At 40.0% G+C, this 19,429-nt stretch overlaps 1 long non-coding RNA gene across 5 annotated transcripts in view; it reads left to right on the top strand.

The window, feature by feature from the left end:
- Positions 1–19,429, top strand: part of LOC105481540 (uncharacterized) — a 63,888-nt gene that overhangs the window by 1,296 nt on the left and 43,163 nt on the right. For all 5 annotated transcript variants that reach the window (XR_011614342.1, XR_011614341.1, XR_011614343.1 and 2 more), the window contains exon 2: positions 4,177–4,242. This is a non-coding gene — a long non-coding RNA (uncharacterized lncRNA). The remainder of the gene's footprint in view (positions 1–4,176; positions 4,243–19,429) is intronic.

The following is a 19,429-nucleotide window of genomic DNA, read 5'->3' as shown; positions in this document are numbered from 1 at the left end:
GGGTTTGAATTGGGAAATAATGAAGTGAAAACAGCATTTCAAGAAAATAAAGTTGCCTTATTCTACTAAGTATATGAACAAGGAAGCCTGATGCATGGAAGCAATGATTCAAGGCCCAAATATTCTCTCAACCCTATTCATTGTTTTAGCCCTTGGTGAAGAGAAAATAAAAATATTTCCTCTGAAGTTACTTACCATCACATTTTGAAATAGAGAACATCAAAGAAGTCCTGCCTGTTTCACATGTTCCTTTTTTTCGTCCATTTGTTATTAAATGAGGGTCTGTATTTTTTGGAGAAATGTAGCCCAACTAACACACTAAGGGTATTTAAGACATCTGTTCCAGGGACTGTGAGATGAAGTGTCTATGCAGTTCATCAGATTGCCTGACCCAGTGTGGATCCCCAAGCACTGCAAGGAGTTGGTGAAAATCTGAAGCTGACAAGGAAACATCAAAGAGGGTACCATCTAAGTAAATACCGGGAATGAAACATTAGCATTTGATCCAAAGCCTAGCCACTTCTTATAATGAAAATCTTTCTATTTTTCAACAACTCTTATTTGCGTTTCTAACATTTCTTATTGTTGACTGGCTCAGACACAGGGTGGATTGAATGACCATATCCTAGGGCCTTAGACTCCTCTACTTTGTCTGAGAGAGTCACATTATGGGATTTCTTGACTTTCCTTGTTGCTTCCAACTATTCCTTACTGTAAGGGGTGACATAAGCAGATGACTCTGTAGGATGACCATGAGACCACTGATAGAGTTTGCAATTGTCCTTTCTATGGCACTATCTCTTGAAACAAAATGCCATCAAATTCTATAGTGGTTCAATTTTCAGCTTTGTTTTTTATGCTGCACTTACATGATTTTTGAAATCTCTAACTTTAGGAAAACAAAATTTTAAAATACTATCTCAAGCAGGCTTCATAAATAAAATCTTTTAGCTTGATTGCCCCTTCTATGGAGGTCAAGGCTGAGGAGTTGCTAATGGTACAGGAAGTCAGGTTTTTCTTGCCTTTGTTCCCACAGGGTTTACTTTCCTTTGCTTGCTCTTGATGTGCCAGCCCAGCATGGCTACAAGACCTAGCATTCTTCATGTTCAGGCTCGAGTGCCTGTGACTCTGACGTAATTGTAAAGAAGTCTAATTCCCCACCACTGGATATGAGCTGAGTCTTGCTGTTCAAGATCTAATAGCCCTCATGTTGTCCCTGGAATGATCCCTGAAGATCATTTTTTTCAATCTGTGTGTTGGTTTCTGTCTCAGTTTCTTTATCTGTTTCCTCAGTTCTAAACTGGAAATGGTGTGAATGATTTCTCTGAGATGTGACCTTTCTCTTTAGCTCCCTCTCAGGTAAGATCAGACTCCTCTCTTCATCTTCCCACTCAAGGCTGTAATGCCCCTCCAACACTGGTGGATTACTGGCAACACAGTGGCTTGTTGCTCACCTATCTACTCACCTCCACCATTGTACTCTACTGATCAGATCAACCTCTCACCAGTTCAAGCCAAGCCCAATTTTACCTGCTCTTATTGTAAGCTCAGAACTGGAGACCATTTCTCCCCTTTCTCTCCTGCTCTGCTACTGAGATCCCAGCCAGTGACACCAAGTAGGTGGCCAAGTCCTCATGTGATCAATAACAGGTCAGTTTCTCTCCTCCCTATAGATGTTTTCCCCCATCTTAACCCTCTAATAGTCAAGCATTTGTGACCATAGGAGCACAATGTGTTGCCGTGGTTCTATAACTTCAAAGTCCTCTAGTGGGTTTTAGTGGAGAAAATAAATAAAACTGGGTGTTCTAATAGAATAGTAATTGAATTAAATAGATATTACATCAAATATGAGTCTGTCAGTACAGCCCACATGGTAAATAAAGAATTCCATAGAGGAAAAAAAAGTTTAATCCTTGGTCCCCTAACTTTGGTCCTCACATCCTGCTTTGGAATCTGAATCAAAATGTACTTTCATCAAGAAATGATGTCAGGACAACTGGATATTCACATGTAAAGGAATCAGCTTGGACTCCTACACTATTAAGAAAAATAAACTAAAGTGAATTAGCAACCTATATATAAGAGCTAAAACCATAAAACTCTTCAAAGGAAACATAAGGGAACATCCTCATGTCTTTGGATTTGGCAATAAATTCTGAAGTATGATCCCAAAAGCATGAACAACAAAAGAAAAAAAATGGTAAGTTGACCTTCAATACATTAAAATTTTCCATCCATCAAAGGATATGATTAAGAAAGTGAAAAGACAACCTAAGGATCAGGAGAAAATATTTGCAAATCATATAGCTGAACAAGGTTAATAACCAGAATATATAAATCATCCCCACAACTCAACAACAAAAAGACAAACAATCCAGTTGAAAAATGGGCAAATTATTTTAAAAGGCATTTCTCCAAAGAAAAAATACAATGGCCAAAAAGCATGGCAATAGTAATAATAACAACTGCTGGCAGTGATGGGAAGGTAAAATTGTCCAGCTGCTTTAGAAAGCAGTTCCTAAAAATGTTAAATACAGAATTACCATATAAACTAGCAATTCCACTCCAAGGTAAGTAAAATAATTGAGAATAAAGGTAAAAACAGATACTTGTACACTAGTTTTCACATCAGCATTATGCACAACAGCCCAAAGGTGGTAACAACCCAGTATTCATTGATGGATGAATGGATAATCAAGTGGGGTAGATACATACAATGTAATATTATTCAGCCATAAGAAGGAATGAAATATATGATACCTGTGGCAATATAGGTGAATCTGAAAGAGATTATGCTACATAAAGTAAACCAGATATTATATTATCCCACTTTCATAAAATGCCTACACATAGGCAAATTTATAGAGATAGAAAGTATATTGGAGGTTACTAGGGGCTGGAAAGACTGAGAAATGGGGATTGCCACTTATTGGGTATAGAATTTCTGTATGGATGATGAAAAAAGTTTAAAAATAGATAGTGGTGCTGATTGCACTATACTGTGAATGCAACTAAAGCCACTGAATTGTACACTGAAAGATGGTTATAATGGCATATTTTCCATTATACATCTTTTGCCACAATAACATTTAAAAATTATTATATGCCCTCTGAACACAAACTTACTTTGGGATAGATCAATCATTTATTTGTAGCTTTCATCTCTGTAACAATAAAATTTAAAAGTCATAAAGACTCATACACATTGTTCTGATTTGTCTTTGGTGCCTGGGGAAGAATCATAGTTCCTCTTTTGTCTTGCTCCTCACTCTCACACCATTCTATTATTTTCTTCTTTCCTAAGTTCTCATGAGCAATATCACTCTATACCCAAAAAGTGGCAATTCCCCATTTCTCACTCTTTCCAACCCGTGGTAACCTCTAATATACTTTCCCGTCTCTATGAGTTTGCCTATGTGTAAGTATTTTATAACAGTGGAATAATATAATATCTGGTTTATTTTACTTAGTATAATCTCTTTCAGACTCATGGAGCACAAAGGTGTTCAGCCTTGAGCTGGGCATCTGAGGAACTGGAGAAAGAAGGATGCTGAAATAGGAGTATCAAAATGATCTTTGTGAGTTACTACTCAGCCCAGGTCTCCTGGAGTCTCACTGGTACTTTGAATCCTATTTCTTATTTTACCCCAAGAAGACAGACTAAAGAAACAATGCAAGGAAATTGGAGTCAGGCTCCTCTGGTTTCTAAACAAATTTATGTACTGTTTGCTTCAGTTTTTGAGGGGCTGAAAAGGGAGAGTTGGAGAGTATAGATAGTCTGTTGAAATCTTAACAGTGACACATGATGGAAATTTAGTTTCTTTTACACTTTATTATTTTCTCCCAACACTAAGCCATCTTGGCATATTACTGGAGGTGGATGCTGAGATATAGCATAAATGCTGAATTAATTAATTGTAATCAGTGATACTGCAATAGATTCCATATGACACTGAAGTCTTTGGCAAAAAACCCGGTTGTGTGCAGTTCTTCACAGCACTTGTAGATTAGTTGTTAAACAATATAGCCTGTGTTTGTGCCCTAGGATCCCTTTCTTGCGGTTCACAACATTTCCAAAGGGGAAATTGTAGAGCAATAATGTAGATAAAAGGAACTTGAATGAGTAGAGGCTGAGATATATTGGGTTCTTATTTTCCTATGCCCTGTTTTATCCAGAAATCTCACCTCAAGAAGAAAGAAAGTACATGAGAACCCTTTTACCAACTTGTGGAAACTTCAAAGGTAAAAGCTTCCCCTTCAGAACAGGGAGCTTTCAGAAGGAGTCACCCGTGTTTTTGCATTTTGGACAAACTCTAAATTACTTCCTACTCGCTGAACTCCAGCTTGAGGTATCTGGGAGATCATATGCTTATGCCCAAAGATGCTAGATACATGTCAAGCAGACATGTTTGCATAATCATCATTACCTTTACAATAGTTCAATGTAATTTTTCCAAATGTTTCATTTATTTTATTCCAGAGATTGTGACAGTTAGTATTTTGAAGTACAAGCCTACATCTGTAATCCATTTATGAACTCTCTCCAGTGCAATCGTGAAGAGACAGAGAGGAAAAAACGGTGGTGGTTGGGGGGGAATTATTTGGAGAAAAAAAATGAAAAACAAGCAGAGGGAGAAAGAGCACATCTGCTTTCTTAAGAAATCATGGAACCTGGCCCCTTTTCAGTGGGGTATTTTACTACCACATGGCTTTAATCCTACATCTGGGCCTGTTGTTTTATGAAATATTTCCCACAGATGATGTCAATTATAATTTTTGTCCCGGTCGTCAATTTACGGACTCTTGGAATAAGACAAAATGAAACAACCAGAAAAAGAACAACTTATGTGGTCTACTCTCTGACAAAATTATAGCTGTGTGATACACATCTAAAATCAATAACTCTGCTAATGATTAGCAGAACACATTGCTTGGTTTATGAGCAGAGATGGGGCCCACACTGTGCACATGTTTGGCTCTGGGTTGCATTTTTTGTTTGCTGTGTATTTACCAGCAGATGTCTCATCGTTCATTTAATGCTGCTTCTATGAGCCAGTAGTCAGCCCGTGTCTGTGCGACATTTATAAGTCATCTGCCAGCAATACAGGTGGAATGCTTTTATGAAGCCTTTTTTCGTTCTTTCTGCAGTGATGATCTACCAGAGAAATCAGGGATAATTCTTTATAGAGTTATATGGCTATTAAGATGTGGCGTTCTGATCTTGTGTGTAAAGTTTAAGAAATTTAGATTCCAGCATATGGTTTTTCAGAATCGCTTTGAAAGAATCATCTGTGGTGTTCAACTTTAGCAGCTGGTCTGAGGGCAAAAGGTTTTCCTACGAAACAAAGAAACTCCATTAGTCCTAAGTAGACCCAAAGTTTTGACAGGAACAACTTCTCTTCTTATTTATAGGGACACTTTTAATTTAGGGAGATAAACTGAATTTTCTTTTTAGAAAAAAAAAACCTTTCTTCATAACTACAAGATTTTGTAACTAATACAAAGCCAGATAATTGGGTACTTTTAAAATGTTTGGAGGGTAAAATTGTGCTGAGAAGATGCTGCCTCTTTTGGTTTGCCAGAGCAGGAACTAATCTTACAGAAGCCAGTATTCTGGCCATTGTTTTTTTTTAAAATAAGAAAGAAAAAAAAGGAAAGATGAAAGAATTTCAGAATATTTTAAATTCTTATGATTAGTGTGTGTATGCACATGTGTGCATGTGTGTTTGATACAATTATTTGAATTAATTTTGGAAATTCAATGTGGATTTCAACATCCAAAGATTAATGTACATTTAATGATGTTTATGTTTATTGGTGAGACTTTTCAGATGTCATTTTATTTCTTGATATGATCCCTCCATTTTGTCATGCATTTCACTGTTGACTAGATTGCCTTTCCGATTTCTGTTTTTCTGGGTTCTCTCATAGGATTCCTCACTTTACCCACAACTGTCCTAGGTAGAGAGATCTAGGAGGGGAAGAGGCTGGGGATGAAGCTTCAGGCACATGTGATTTATTAAAGGTGGGTCCTCAGGCAGCAGGAATGGCAAATTTGGCCAGGCCAGGGAGGGGAACTGAACAAAGAAGTGGTATGATGTGCGTTCTGACTTTAGCCTGATCCCACAGCAGGCTCTGGAGGGTAACCTCAGTCCTGACTTGAGGCAAGGGAGCAGGGCAGGCACACATCTCTCCTTGATAGTGCTTCCTGCTCAGCCAAGGGCAATTCTCCAGAGAAGAGCTATGAATCTTTAGTAGCTAACACAGATAGCATGTGGAAGAAGGGTACAGAAATTCTAAGGAGGACGTGGGCAAGGCATCAGTAGTGTCCACTCCAACGACTAACAGTGTGAGAGAAAAAGATAGTCCAAAGACAGATCTGTTGAAAGAAACTTCGCCTTCATTGGCTAAGTCCAGAGGCATTTGATTGGAACTGCACAGATATGTCACCTCTTTCCGAGTATCTCCCCAGTACTGACAACTGTGAAATGGTCTAGGAGACATAGATGGGGGTTGCCCTAAGGCTCAAGACAATGAGTCTGATGGCTCACACACCAACAAATCCTTTCACTGTTGCTGAATGGTAAGTTGTTCTGCCTTGTAACATGTACTTTTAAAAATTGGCAGTACTTTTTCATGTAAAACCAGATGAGAGCTAATTGTGTACCTTGAGGAGAGTATGAAATTATACCTTCACAAAATCTTTCAGAAAGACGGCACCAAGTGTAGCTACAGCAGAATTAATTGCTTGATGTAATTTCAAAGGAACTGTGACATAGACTCATTGGGGCCAAATGTCTTATCCACTGTGCTAGAATTTTCATCTTTTTCCCATGAGTTAAGGCTTTGTTACCTCAACAGTACTCTTTTAAAATAGATATGTCATGGGTGGAATTATAACTGAGCTCCAAGGTGGGCAGAGTGAAATAAATATTGTAGGGTTCTGTGGACTTGGGCACTACTCACAATTCCTGAAGCTGGGGAAAATTTCCATATTTTATCTGTGTGCTTATTTTATTATATTACTTCAAGTTAAAAACTTAGCTATGACATTAAAAACAGCTCATTATGGCTAGTCTTATGGTTGTGAGAATAAAGTATCTACCTTCCCCCCTATTTTTTAACTACCAGAATTTTCAAAAGAATTGTCTGCACTCTTTTTCTCCCCTCTCTGGCCAGTCTCTCACTCCCTCTTTTATTTTCACATTTTGTATTTATTGTTTATTCTTTCAGTAGACATTTAACGGGCCCTGTATTAAGTGCTGGATTTGTCAAGTGTAAGAAACAGCTTCCAAGCAGATAATCATGACATAATCTTACCAAGCTGCTATAGAACTTAGTATAGAAATCTAGAAAAGAAAAATGAAAATAATGCAAAGACAGAGAGCACTCAAATTTAAGAAGGGCACAGAAAGATGATAATTTTTCCAAGGAATGAAGAAGAGGAAGGCAAAAATCACATGTGCAAAGGTGCGGAATCCTAAAAACAAGCCACAAAACTGGACACAACACGGAGGAGGCAAAAGATGAAATCAGTAGAATAGTTTAGGAATAAACCATAAAGGATCTTTTCAAAGGGCAAAGGTATTTGGGCTTTCTTCCACCGAAACTGGGGAATAGCAAAGGCATAGAAGTTGATCTGTTTTCAGGGTGATGATTCCAATGGTTTTCTGGAGTCAAGCAGGAGTTAGCACACTTTGAAAGCCTTACTGGCATGCAGCCACACCCATGCACTTACAGATTATTATGCCTGCTCTCTCATTGCAAGAACAGACCCGACTTCTTACAGCGCAGAACTTACAGCCTGCAAAGCCAAAACTGTTTACTATTTGGCTCTTTACAGAAACAAAGCTTGTGGACCCCAGCATTAGAGTTAGGAGAGGTTTATTTGTTGAGATACCTACCAGAAATCTTCTGCGATATCCGTGGACATGGGGAATTGAGTAGATGACCCATGGCTCTAGTGTAGGGTTCCAGGGGAGGTGACAGATTCAGGAGATACTTCCATGATGAAATTTAAAATCTATGTGGACTAACTGGATATTGGAGAGTAAAGAAGGGGGCTAAGTGGGATTTCCAGATTTTCAACTTGGGCAATGAATCTGGTAGTTGATCATGATGATAATTGTAGAAAGAGGAAGAACTTGGTGAAAGGAAAGGGGAGAATACATAACAAGTATAATTTTGGGCACGTTGAAAGTGAAGTGTTGATGAAATACCCCAGAGCTCATCACTGGTTGGCAGTTGGATAAATGAATCAAAAGAGATACAGATTTGGGTTCCCTTGGGTTTCCTTTGCTACATGAGTGCTCCCTGCCTCAGCAACACTATCATTCTTCTGCAATACTCTATACAAATCCTTATTGTAGCATTGCTATATTACATTGCAGTTATCTGCTTGGAAGCGGTTTCTCACCTTTGATTATGAACTATTTGCACATAGCACTTCATGCAGAGCCTGTCAAACAAATTGAGTACAGAAAGAATATTCTACCATCTCCCACTTATGATCTCATATGTGTTCTCATCCATGTCCTCAGCTTTAATTACAATGTCAGTGATTCACAAATATGCAGCTCCAGCCAGACTCCATCTCTGTATGACATCTGTCATTTTTCAATGTCCTCAAGCTTTTGTATACCTCCTCCTCTCCCCATTATAATTATTCTGTGTTTTGTCAATCCTGCCTTTCCCAGGTAGAATTCCCAACCTACATGCTCCATGCCCCCATGCTGCTGATGTATGGATGTGTGTGGCTGGCTCCCACCAAGTATATCTTTTCTCACAGCATGCGAAGGTCTGTGGGGATATTGCAAGGTTGTGCAGTTCTTCCGCTAACCAGGGTGGTGGATATCTTTGCTTCTCAGAAACAGCTGTAGTAGAGGCTCTGGTATTCGCCTTCTGGCTGGGTGATGGAGTTGTTCTGAAATTTCCCTGGGCCAGGTCCCTATTAATTGTGTGGCATTCAAGCTTGGCTTCTTGACTTCCAAAAATTTTGGCAAGTAATTACAGCTCATGTAGCTTTTCTCTTTAAACTAGCCAGAATATCTATAACTGAGTTTTCATTTATATCACCTCAAATTTAATCTCTAGTCTTGTTTATGCCACAGATCACCTCACTCATTGTGATCCATCTATATTCAACTTCTTAAGGTCCCTCAGACCTCCCAGCCTACCACAGGGCCTTTGTGCCTGCTTTTCTCTATGGTCTGGGATACTTTTTCCAACCACCTATTCCCAAACCCAATGCATCATTTAGCTTCTGCTATTTTTGTATACCTCATCTTAGCTATTACTTGTTCTGAAATTTGTCTGATTCTCCTGGCTGCATCAAACTTCCCTGTGAAGATCTTTTATGTATGGTTACTTATCTTAGTTGTAATTTTCATTTAGGTATATGGCTATTGCATTAATACCTTGCAATATTTTACACTATAAGCTCTGTGGAAGCAATGCTTACTAATTTATCCCCAGAATTTAGAATAGTACCTGGCACATATAGTTGCTTCATAAATATTGGTTGTTTTGATAATTGGTAAAGATTTTTAGAGTTCAAACAGTTGTCATTGCTTTAAGTTTCTGTTATTTTAATCTTAGGAGAACATTTAAGAACCTTTATTCTTGTTTTACAAATAAGTTTATGTGTGTGTATACACATGACGATATATAGCTTACATCTCTGGTCAAGATTATCAGGCTAAATAATTTGAAATCACAGAGAGTCAAAAATGTTTATAAGTAGATATGCTCTTCCTTTAAGGTTATGACTGAGAAAGGTGCATCTATATATTTTTAAAATTTTATTTAAAAAAATATAAATTACATATATTTTTGAAGCACAACATGAGGTTTTTATGTGTTTATTGCATTGTAGAATTAATAAACTAATTAATATGACTATCACCTCATGTACTTGTTTTTTTTTTTGAGGGTAAGAGAGTAAGATACATCTATATCTTGAGGTGGTATGCAGGACAAATTAAGAAAAGGTAATGGGGTGACCTACTATGGGCTGGAGGAGGGAGAGTACACAAATTCAAAGAAAGAGAACATGATTGACATCTAAGCCACTGGAGAATAAACCGACTAGTAGTTTCTCTTAAATATATATGAAAAGCATTATTTATAAGATATATTTTGAAGAAAACTCTCATATTGGTTGATTCCATTTCTAAAACAAAGGCTCATTTAATACAAATAACCACCATCTAGTTTGTCTGCTTAGGGAATCTCCAAAGACTAACTCTATGGACATCTGCATTTGTATGGTTACAAGAGTTCCATACTCATACCCTAAACAAATTTTTTTAAAGATCCACTTTTTAAAAAGATCCACATTGTCCTATCACATATAGTCCCTTCTCTTGTACTACATTACATTACAAAAATATTCTGAACACATTAAGTCATGTATATATTTTGAGTCTTGGGCTCTACTCGTATCTTGATCTGAAAGTCTATGCATATAGAAGAGACATTGTTTACTCTGAGAGTAGCACTGGGAGATCTGGTTTATCTTTTCACTTTCCTCTTTAAATGTAATGAAAACTTCCCAGATGAATGACAAATACTCATGTAACCAGACATAAATTTAGAAACAAGTGGGGGAAAAAATGACTTTAAACCAACTTTGAACCGTCCCAAAACATTAAGGGATGTGCAGTGCATTCACTGGAATTAGTAAAATTTGAGCCAGAAATATTTAATTATACTCAAGAAATACAGTGGTGAACCCCTTGATCAAAAAGAGATGACTTTGAACACTGTTCCCTAAAGAAAAACAAAAAATCTTATTATAAGTTATGCTTACTTAATATTTATTGTCACTAATAATGTCATCAGAGCCAGATTTAATTCCAGCAAAGAAGTCCAGAGTTAGGGAAGTTTTGCATTCTTGTGTCTATTACGGGAGAGATAAAACAGAGTGAAGCTTGTAAAGGGGCTTACATACATCATTTTATTAAAGAAGGGCCAATTTGGACATATTTGGGATTTGTTATTTGTCTTGAACTATTTACCAAATGCCTTGGAGTTGGAAAACACTAAACCTAGTTTGATTGTGTGTTTTTTCCTTAATTTTTAAGCCCAAGTGATGCCTAGGAAAATTTAATCCATATGTTTCAGAATCGTTTACACTTAGCTCATCAAAATGTTTTGTAAGAACTATTTGATGTTCAAGATGTCTTTTAAAGACACTTTTCTTAGAAACAGGAAATTGTTCTTTGTTTTGATATTGTGTGTGTGTGTGTGTGTGTGTGTGTGTGTTTCTTTTCGAAGGATAAACAACCTAGGAACCCAGAAAGAATAAAACAGACTTTAAAATTTTTACCAATTTGGGTTAAGCCAATTCTGTACCCAAAGAGTAGCACATTCTGACAGTTAGAATTTTATCATAGTTTATTGACTTAGAGTACTGGTATCCAGGATTCCAGTCAGCTGATTAACATCAAATAGGTGTTCAATGATTGTTCTAGAAAAATATAAAAGCAAAGCTGTTGTTGAAAGACATAGAAAACACAGTAATAATCATAAGCAGAATAAAAATATTGTTAAGCATGATTTCCTAATACAGGTACCAATCTTTATTGGTTTTATAGACGAGTTCTAATAAATACTAAATAACAAAATGGGCAAAATATATTCAAGAAATCTCCAGAAGAATGAATAGACAATGCTAATAAGTATATTAAAAGTTATACAACTACACTAATATTCAGTAATACATTTTGCATATTGTTGGCAATTTTCTGGGGAAATAGGAAATGTCATATGTGGTGTTACTATAAATTGGTCAAGTTTTTATCAAAGGGAATTTGATATTATTAAATTTTTAAAAAAGAAAGTGGCAGTCCCCCATTCTGTTTGTCCAACCTAGAGCAATTGTCATAAGCAAAAGAAAAATTCCCAAAAATATACATTACAACATTAACAGTGAAATAAAGTGTTTCAAAATAACATTTGTCATAAAGGCAGGGGAAACAAAATTATTTAAGAGATCAAACCAGTAGAGGTCTCAAACAGGAGAAAGATTTCTAGAAGAACTTTGTCAGGGAAAGGGTATCTGAAGGGCTTTTTATCATATTGTTTTTAGAGAAAAATATTCTCTCCATAAAAAAGCTTACACTAAATTGAAACATTGAAGGAAGGAATGCTGCTCCCTACGGAGGTCCTGGTAGGTCCACTTGACATCATGATTCTAAGAAGTCCCTTGCTTTTTTTTTTTTTTCAACATTTATTTTAGATTCAGAGGGTACATGTACAGGTTTGTTACAAGGGTGTATTAGGTGATGCTGAGGTTTGGGGTGTGATTGAACCCATCACTCAGAAATGTAGTTTGGATGTCGTCACCTGTAAATCTCATGTTGAATTGTAATCCTCATTGTTAGAAGTGGAGCCCAGTTGGAGGTGTTTGAGACATGGGGTAGATCTCTCATGGCTCAGTTCTAGTTCTCGTCCTTATGATAGTAAGTGAGTTCTCATGAAATCTGATTGTAAAATGTGTGTGATACTTTCACTCCCCAACCCTGCTCCATCTCTTGCCATATGACATGTCTGCTCCTGCTTTGCCTTCTGCTGTGAGTAAAAGCTCCATGAGGCCTCCACAGAAGCTGAACAAATGCTGGCACCATGCTTGTACAGCCTGCAGAACCAAAAGTCAGTTAAACCTCTTTTCTTTATAAATTGCCCAGCCTCAGGTACTTCTTTATGGCGATGCAGGAATGGCCTAATACACATAGTGTTGGGTACTATGCAGATAGTATGCAGATAGTCAGCATAGTACCCGATAGGTAGTTTTTCAATGCTTACTCTCCTCCCTGCCTCCCCTATCTTAGTCTCTAGTGCCTATTGTCCCTATCTTTGTGTCCACGAGTACCCAATATTTAGCTCCGACTTATAAGTGAGAACATGCAGAATTTGCTTTTTTGTTACAGAATTTTACAATTTTTTTTTTTTAGAATTTTGTTTCTGTGTTGTTAATGACAACGGTCTCCAGCTGCATCCATGTCACTGCAAAGGACATGATTTCTGTCTTTTTGTTGCTGCATAATATTCCATGGTGTGAATGTACCACATTTTCTTTACCTAATCCACCATTGATGGACATCTAGGTTGATTCCATCTTCACTATTGTGAACAGTGCTGCAATAAACATAGGAGTGTAGGTGGCTTTTTGGTAGAACAAATTACTTTCCTTTGGTTCACCTGCATTCAAACATGGGTCGTAATAACTTGGTGCTGGAGTTTGTTGTCTTCTAGAGAGTGGCTCACACACCAGAAAAGCATCTCTTTTTTCCCCTCAAACCATGGAGACTTGTCCCAGTGCGGAATAATAAAAATCACTGTATTTTCCCATTGAATCTTCAGAGAGTGGAACCACCTCTTAACAGTACTTAGGGAGTTGGAAGCTGCACTTTCTATATCAGCCACTTGCAGATGTACTGACAGTGCTTTTGGACAAGGATCACTGAAGCTTCACTAACATCTTCCTACCACCAAGATTTAAAATTTCAACAAGAATCAATCAATTTACAGATCTTTTAGGATCAGATACCTGGTTGATGACTAAGAAAACCATTTTACCCTCCAACTCCAATATACCACCTGGTAGTTTAAACCTTACCCACTACATTTGTTAAACATCAGGCATCCTGGGGATGCTGAAAAACGATCATCCCTGGATCATCTGTTTCCAGGGAATGAAGCTTGTGAGCTGAGGCCTTGTGGTGGAACACGGACACTACACTCTGAACCCTGGAAGCAGGACCCTTTCTTTTGAGAACTGTTATTCAAAGCTACTTGAAAGTTAGTCTCTAAAACCAAAAACCACAAAACTGCTCTTTGCATGGAGCAACTCAGGTGAGAACTTAAAAACAAAAATTATAGGCACAGACATTTCCTTAAAGTTCATCTATTTCCTTAAGTCTATTCTATTCTACTTTGTCTTCCCAATCCATCATTTTAAGGGAGGAGACCACCCCTCATATTGTCTTATGCCCAATTTCTGCCTCCAAAGAAAGAAGAAGTAAAAACTAAAAGGTAGAAATGAAATCCACAGGTAGACAGCCAGCCCTGTGCCGCACCCAGGACCTGGTAGTTAAAGATCAATCCCTGACCTAATCGGTTATGTTATCTGTGGATTACAGACATTGTATAGAAATGCACTGTGAAAATCCCTATCCTGTTTTGTTCCAATCTAATTACTGGTGCATGCAGCCCCCAGTCATGTACCCCTGCTTGCTCAATCAATCACAACTCTCTCACACGCACCCCCTTAGAGTTGTGAGCCCTTAAAAGGGACAGGAATTGCTCACTTGTGGGGCTCAGCTCTTGAGACCAGAGTCTTGCCGATGCCTCTAGATGAATAAACCCCTTCCTTCTTTAACTCGGTGTCTGAGGAGTTTTGTCTGCGGCTTGTCCTGCTACATTTCTTGGTTCCCTGACCGGGAAGCGGGGTGATTGGCAGATGGTCAAGGCAGCTCCTTCAGCCTCTTAAGCCTGCCCTGTGGAACATCCCTGCGGGGACTCCGACCAGCCCGAGTGACTTGGATCCTGAGAATGCTCTCGGACAGACATTTGCCCCAGTGGGACGCCTCGCCAGAGCAGTGTGTGGCAGGCCCCCGTGGAGGATCAGCATAGTGGCTGAACACTGGGAAGGAACTGGTACTTGGAGTCTGGACATCTGAAACTTGGTAAGACTAGTCTTCAGAACTTGCCCACTCCATTTGAGTGGAAGCATGGCCTGATCACCCACGGCGTGACTTTATCGGCACTTTGGTTTTGGTTTTGGTTTTGACTTGGTTTAAATTGCTTGATGGGACTGGTCTTGGGAACTTGCCTACTCCATTTGAGTGGAAGTGTGGCCTGATCAGCCACGGTGTGCCTGTACTGGCACTTTGGATTTTGCTTTTGACTTGACTTGGATTGCTTGATACTTTGGTTTGATTTTGACCTGACTTAGATTTCTTGATACTCTGATTTTGGTTTTGATTCTGGTTTGGCATAAGCTGTAAAAGTGTGTGTGTCCCCTTTTTACCCATTCTTTGTTTTGTGGTGTGTGTGTGGTGTGAGCGTGGTGTTTTGTCTTGAGGAAACATAGGTCAGGCACAAAGTAAGCCCACCCCACTAAGAACTATGTTGAAAAACTTGAGAAAGGGATTTAAGGGAGACTGTGGAGTCACCATGACACCAGGAAAACTAGAACTTGTGTGAGATAGACTGGCCAGCATTAGAGGTGGGTTGGCCATCAGAAGGAAGCCTGGACAGGTCCCTTGTCTCAAAGGTATGGCACAGGGTAACCTGTAAGTGAGGGTACTCAGATCAGTTACCATATATAGATTCTCAGTTACAGCTAGCTTTGGACCCCCCACAGTGGTTAAGAGGACAGGCAGCAGCAGTACTAGTAGCAAAGGGACAATTAGTTGAGGATGGTCCTCGCTCCACCCACCGAGGGAAGTCGACACCAAAAGTCCCGTCCAACCCAACACCAGAAGAATCATGGCAGGAACTGGTACCAGCAATATCCCCTCCTTATCGGGAGGAAGGGCTCCCCACCCCTGAGCCCACAGCACCTACACCTCCACCAGATAACCACACCCCTAGACCACCCAGAGTAGACAAGACAGGAAGTGAAGCCGCAGGAGAAACTCCTCCCTTGGCAGCTCGCTGACGGCCCAAGACTGGAGTCCAAATGCCCCTGAGAGAGCAGCGATATGCTGGGGTAGATGAGGACAGACACATGGCGGAAAGGCATGCCTTTGTGTATCAACCTTTCACCTCTGCTGACCTTCTCAATTGGAAAAATAATACTCCATCTTACACTGAAAAGCCTCAAGCTTTAAGTGACTTGCTCTAAACTATTATACAGACTCGTAATCCTACTTAGGCTGATTGCCACCAGCTGCTCATGTACCTCTTTAATACAGATAAAAGGTGAAGGGTGCTCCAGGCAGCAACTAAGTGGCTAGAGGAGCACGTCCCAGCTGACTACCAAAACCCCCAAGAATATATAAGAATTCAACTGCCAGGAACAGACCCCCACTGGGACCCGAATGAGGGCCCAGACATGGAGAGGCTAAGACGGTACCGTGAGGCTTTAATAGAAAGTCTAAAGAAAAGGGCTCAAAAGGCTACAAATGGAAATAAGGTTTCTGAGGTCATCCAAGGAAAAGAGGAGAGTCCAGCGCAATTCTATGAAAGACTGTGTGAGGCTTACCGTATGTACACTCCTTTTGATCCAGATAGCCCTGAAAATCAGCACATGATTAACATGGTGTTAGTTAGTCAAAGCGTGGAAGATATCAGGAGAAAACTGCAGAAATAGGCTGGGTTTGCTGGTATGAATACCTCACAGTTACTGAAAATAGCCAATCAAGTGTTTGTGAATAGAGATGCAACAAGCCACAGAGAAAGCCGTAAGGAAGGCGAACGCCAGGCTAGGCAAAACGCCGACTTACTGGCCGCGGCCATTAAGGGAATTTCCCCGAAAGGAGAGGGAAGGGGGGTTCGGGAAGAATACCCAGTCTAATCACCCAAGCTTGCAACATAACCAATGCGCCTATTGTAAGGAAATAGGACATTGGAAAGATAAGTGTCCCCAACTGAAGGAAAAGCCAGGTGGTTCAGAACAAAAGACCTCAGATAAAGATGAGGGAGCTTTGTTCAATCTGGCTGAAGGGCTATTGGACTGAAGGGGACTGGGCTCAAGTGCCCCCAAGGAACCCATGGTCAGGATTACAATTGAGGGCAAGGACATTAAGTTTTTGGTCAATACTAGTGCTGAACATTCAGCAGTGACCACCCTGGTTGCTCCCTTATCCAAGAAAACCATTGATGGGGGGGCGGAGCAAGATGGCCGAATAGGAACAGCTCCAGTCTCCAACTCCCAGCGCGAGCGACACAGAAGACCAGTGATTTCTGCATTTTCAACTGAGGTACTGGGTTCATCTCACTGGGGAGTGCCGGACGATCGGTGCTGGTCAGCTGCTGCAGCCCGACCAGCGAGAGCTGAAGCAGGGCGAGGCATTGCCTCACCTGGGAAGCGCAAGGGGGAAGGGAATCCCTTTTCCTAGCCAGGGGAACTGAGACACACAACACCTGGAAAATCGGGTAACTCCCACCCCAATACTGCGCTTTAAGCAAACAGGCACACCAGGAGATCATATCCCACACCTGACCAGGAGGGTCCCACACCCACGGAGCCTCCCTCATTGCTAGGGCAGCAGTCTGTGATCTACCAGCAAGGCAGCAGCGAGGCTGGGGGAGGGGCGCCCGCCATTGCTGAGGCTTAAGTAGGTAAACAAAGCTGCTGGGAAGCTCGAACTGGGTGGAGTTCACAGCAGCTCAAGGAAACCTGCCTGTCTCTGTAGACTCCACCTCTGAGGACAGGGCACAGTAAACAATAACAAACACAGCCGAAACCTCAGCAGACGCAAAAGACTCTGTCTGACAGCTTTGAAGAGAGCAGTGGATCTCCCAACACGGAGATTGAGATCTGAGAAGGGACAGACTCCCTGCTCAAGTGGGTCCCTGACCCCAGAGTAGCCTAACTGGGAGACATCCCCCACTAGGGGCAGTCTGACACCCCACACCTCACAGGGTGGAGTACACCCCAGAGAGGAAGCTTCCAAAGCAAGAATCAGACAGGTACACTTGGTATTCAGAAATATTCTATCTTCTGCAGCGTCTGCTGCTGATACCCAGGCAAACAGGGTCTGGAGTGGACCTCAAGCAATCTCCAACAGACCTACAGCTGAGGGTCCTGACTGTTAGAAGGAAAACTATCAAACAGGAAGGACACCTACACCAAAACCCCATCAGTACATCACCATCATCAAAGACCAGAGGCAGATAAAACCACAAAGATGGGGAAAAAGCAGGGCAGAAAAGCTGGAAATTCAAAAAATAAGAGCGCATCTCCCCCGGCAAAGGAGCGCAGCTCATCGCCAGCAATGGATCAAAGCTGGATGGAGAATGACTTTGACGAGATGAGAGAATAAGTCTTCAGTCCATCAAATTTCTCAGAGCTAAAGGAGGAATTACGTACCCAGCGCAAAGAAACTAAAAATCTTGAAAAAAAAGTGGAAGAATTGATGGCTAGAGTAATTAATGCAGAGAAGGTCCTAAACGAAATGAAAGAGATGAAAACCATGACACGAGAAATACGTGACAAATGCACAAGCTTCAGTAACCGACTCGATCAACTGGAAGAAAGAGTATCTGCGATTAATATCATAATGGCAGGATCAAGTTCACACGTAACAATCTTAACCTTAAATGTAAATGGACTAAATGCTCCAATTAAAAGACACAGACTGGCAAACTGGATAAAGAGTCAAGACCCATCAGTCTGCTGTATTCAGGAGACCCATCTCACACGCAGAGACATACATAGGCTCAAAATAAAGGGATGGAGGAAGATTTACCAAGCAAATGGAGAACAAAAAAAAGCGGGGGTTGCAATACTAGTCTCTGATAAAACAGATTTTAAACCATCAAAGATCAAAAGAGACAAAGAAGGCCATTACATAATGGTAAAGGGATCAATTCAACAGGAAGAGCTAACTATCCTAAATATATATGCACCCAATACAGGAGCACCCAGATTTGTAAAGCAAGTCCTTAGAGACTTACAAAGAGACTTAGACTCCAATACAATAATAATGGGAGACTTCAACACTCCACTGTCAACATTAGACAGATCAACGAGACAGAAAGTTAACAAGGATATCCAGGAATTGAACTCATCTCTGCAGCAAGCAGACCTAATAGACATCTATAGAACTCTCCACCCCAAATCAACAGAATATACATTCTTCTCAGCACCACATCGTACTTACTCCAAAATTGACCACGTAATTGGAAGTAAAGCACTCCTCAGCAAATGTACAAGAACAGAAATTATAACAAACTGTCTCTCAGACCACAGTGCAATCAAACTAGAACTCAGGACTAAGAAACTCAATCAAAACCGCTCAACTACATGGAAACTGAACAACCTGCTCCTGAATGACTACTGGGTACATAACGAAATGAAGGCAGAAATAAAGATGTTCTTTGAAACCAATGAGAACAAAGATACAACATACCAGAATCTCTGGGACACATTTAAAGCAGTGTGTAGAGGGAAATTTATAGCACTAAATGCCCACAAGAGAAAGCAGGAAAGATCTAAAATTGACACTCTAACATCACAATTAAAAGAACTAGAGAAGCAAGAGCAAACACATTCGAAAGCTAGCAGAAGGCAAGAAATAACTAAGATCAGAGCAGAACTGAAGGAGATAGAGACACAAAAAACTCTCCAAAAAATCAATGAATCCAGGAGTTGGTTTTTTGAAAAGATCAACAAAATTGACAGACCACTAGCAAGACTAATAAAGAAGAAAAGGGAGAAGAATCAAATCGACGCAATTAAAAATGATAAAGGGGA

The sequence above is a fragment of the Macaca nemestrina genome, chromosome 15 (genome assembly GCF_043159975.1).
Source record: "Macaca nemestrina isolate mMacNem1 chromosome 15, mMacNem.hap1, whole genome shotgun sequence".
Classification (NCBI taxonomy): domain Eukaryota; kingdom Metazoa; phylum Chordata; class Mammalia; order Primates; family Cercopithecidae; genus Macaca; species Macaca nemestrina.
This window is presented reverse-complemented; position numbering and strand designations above follow the sequence as displayed.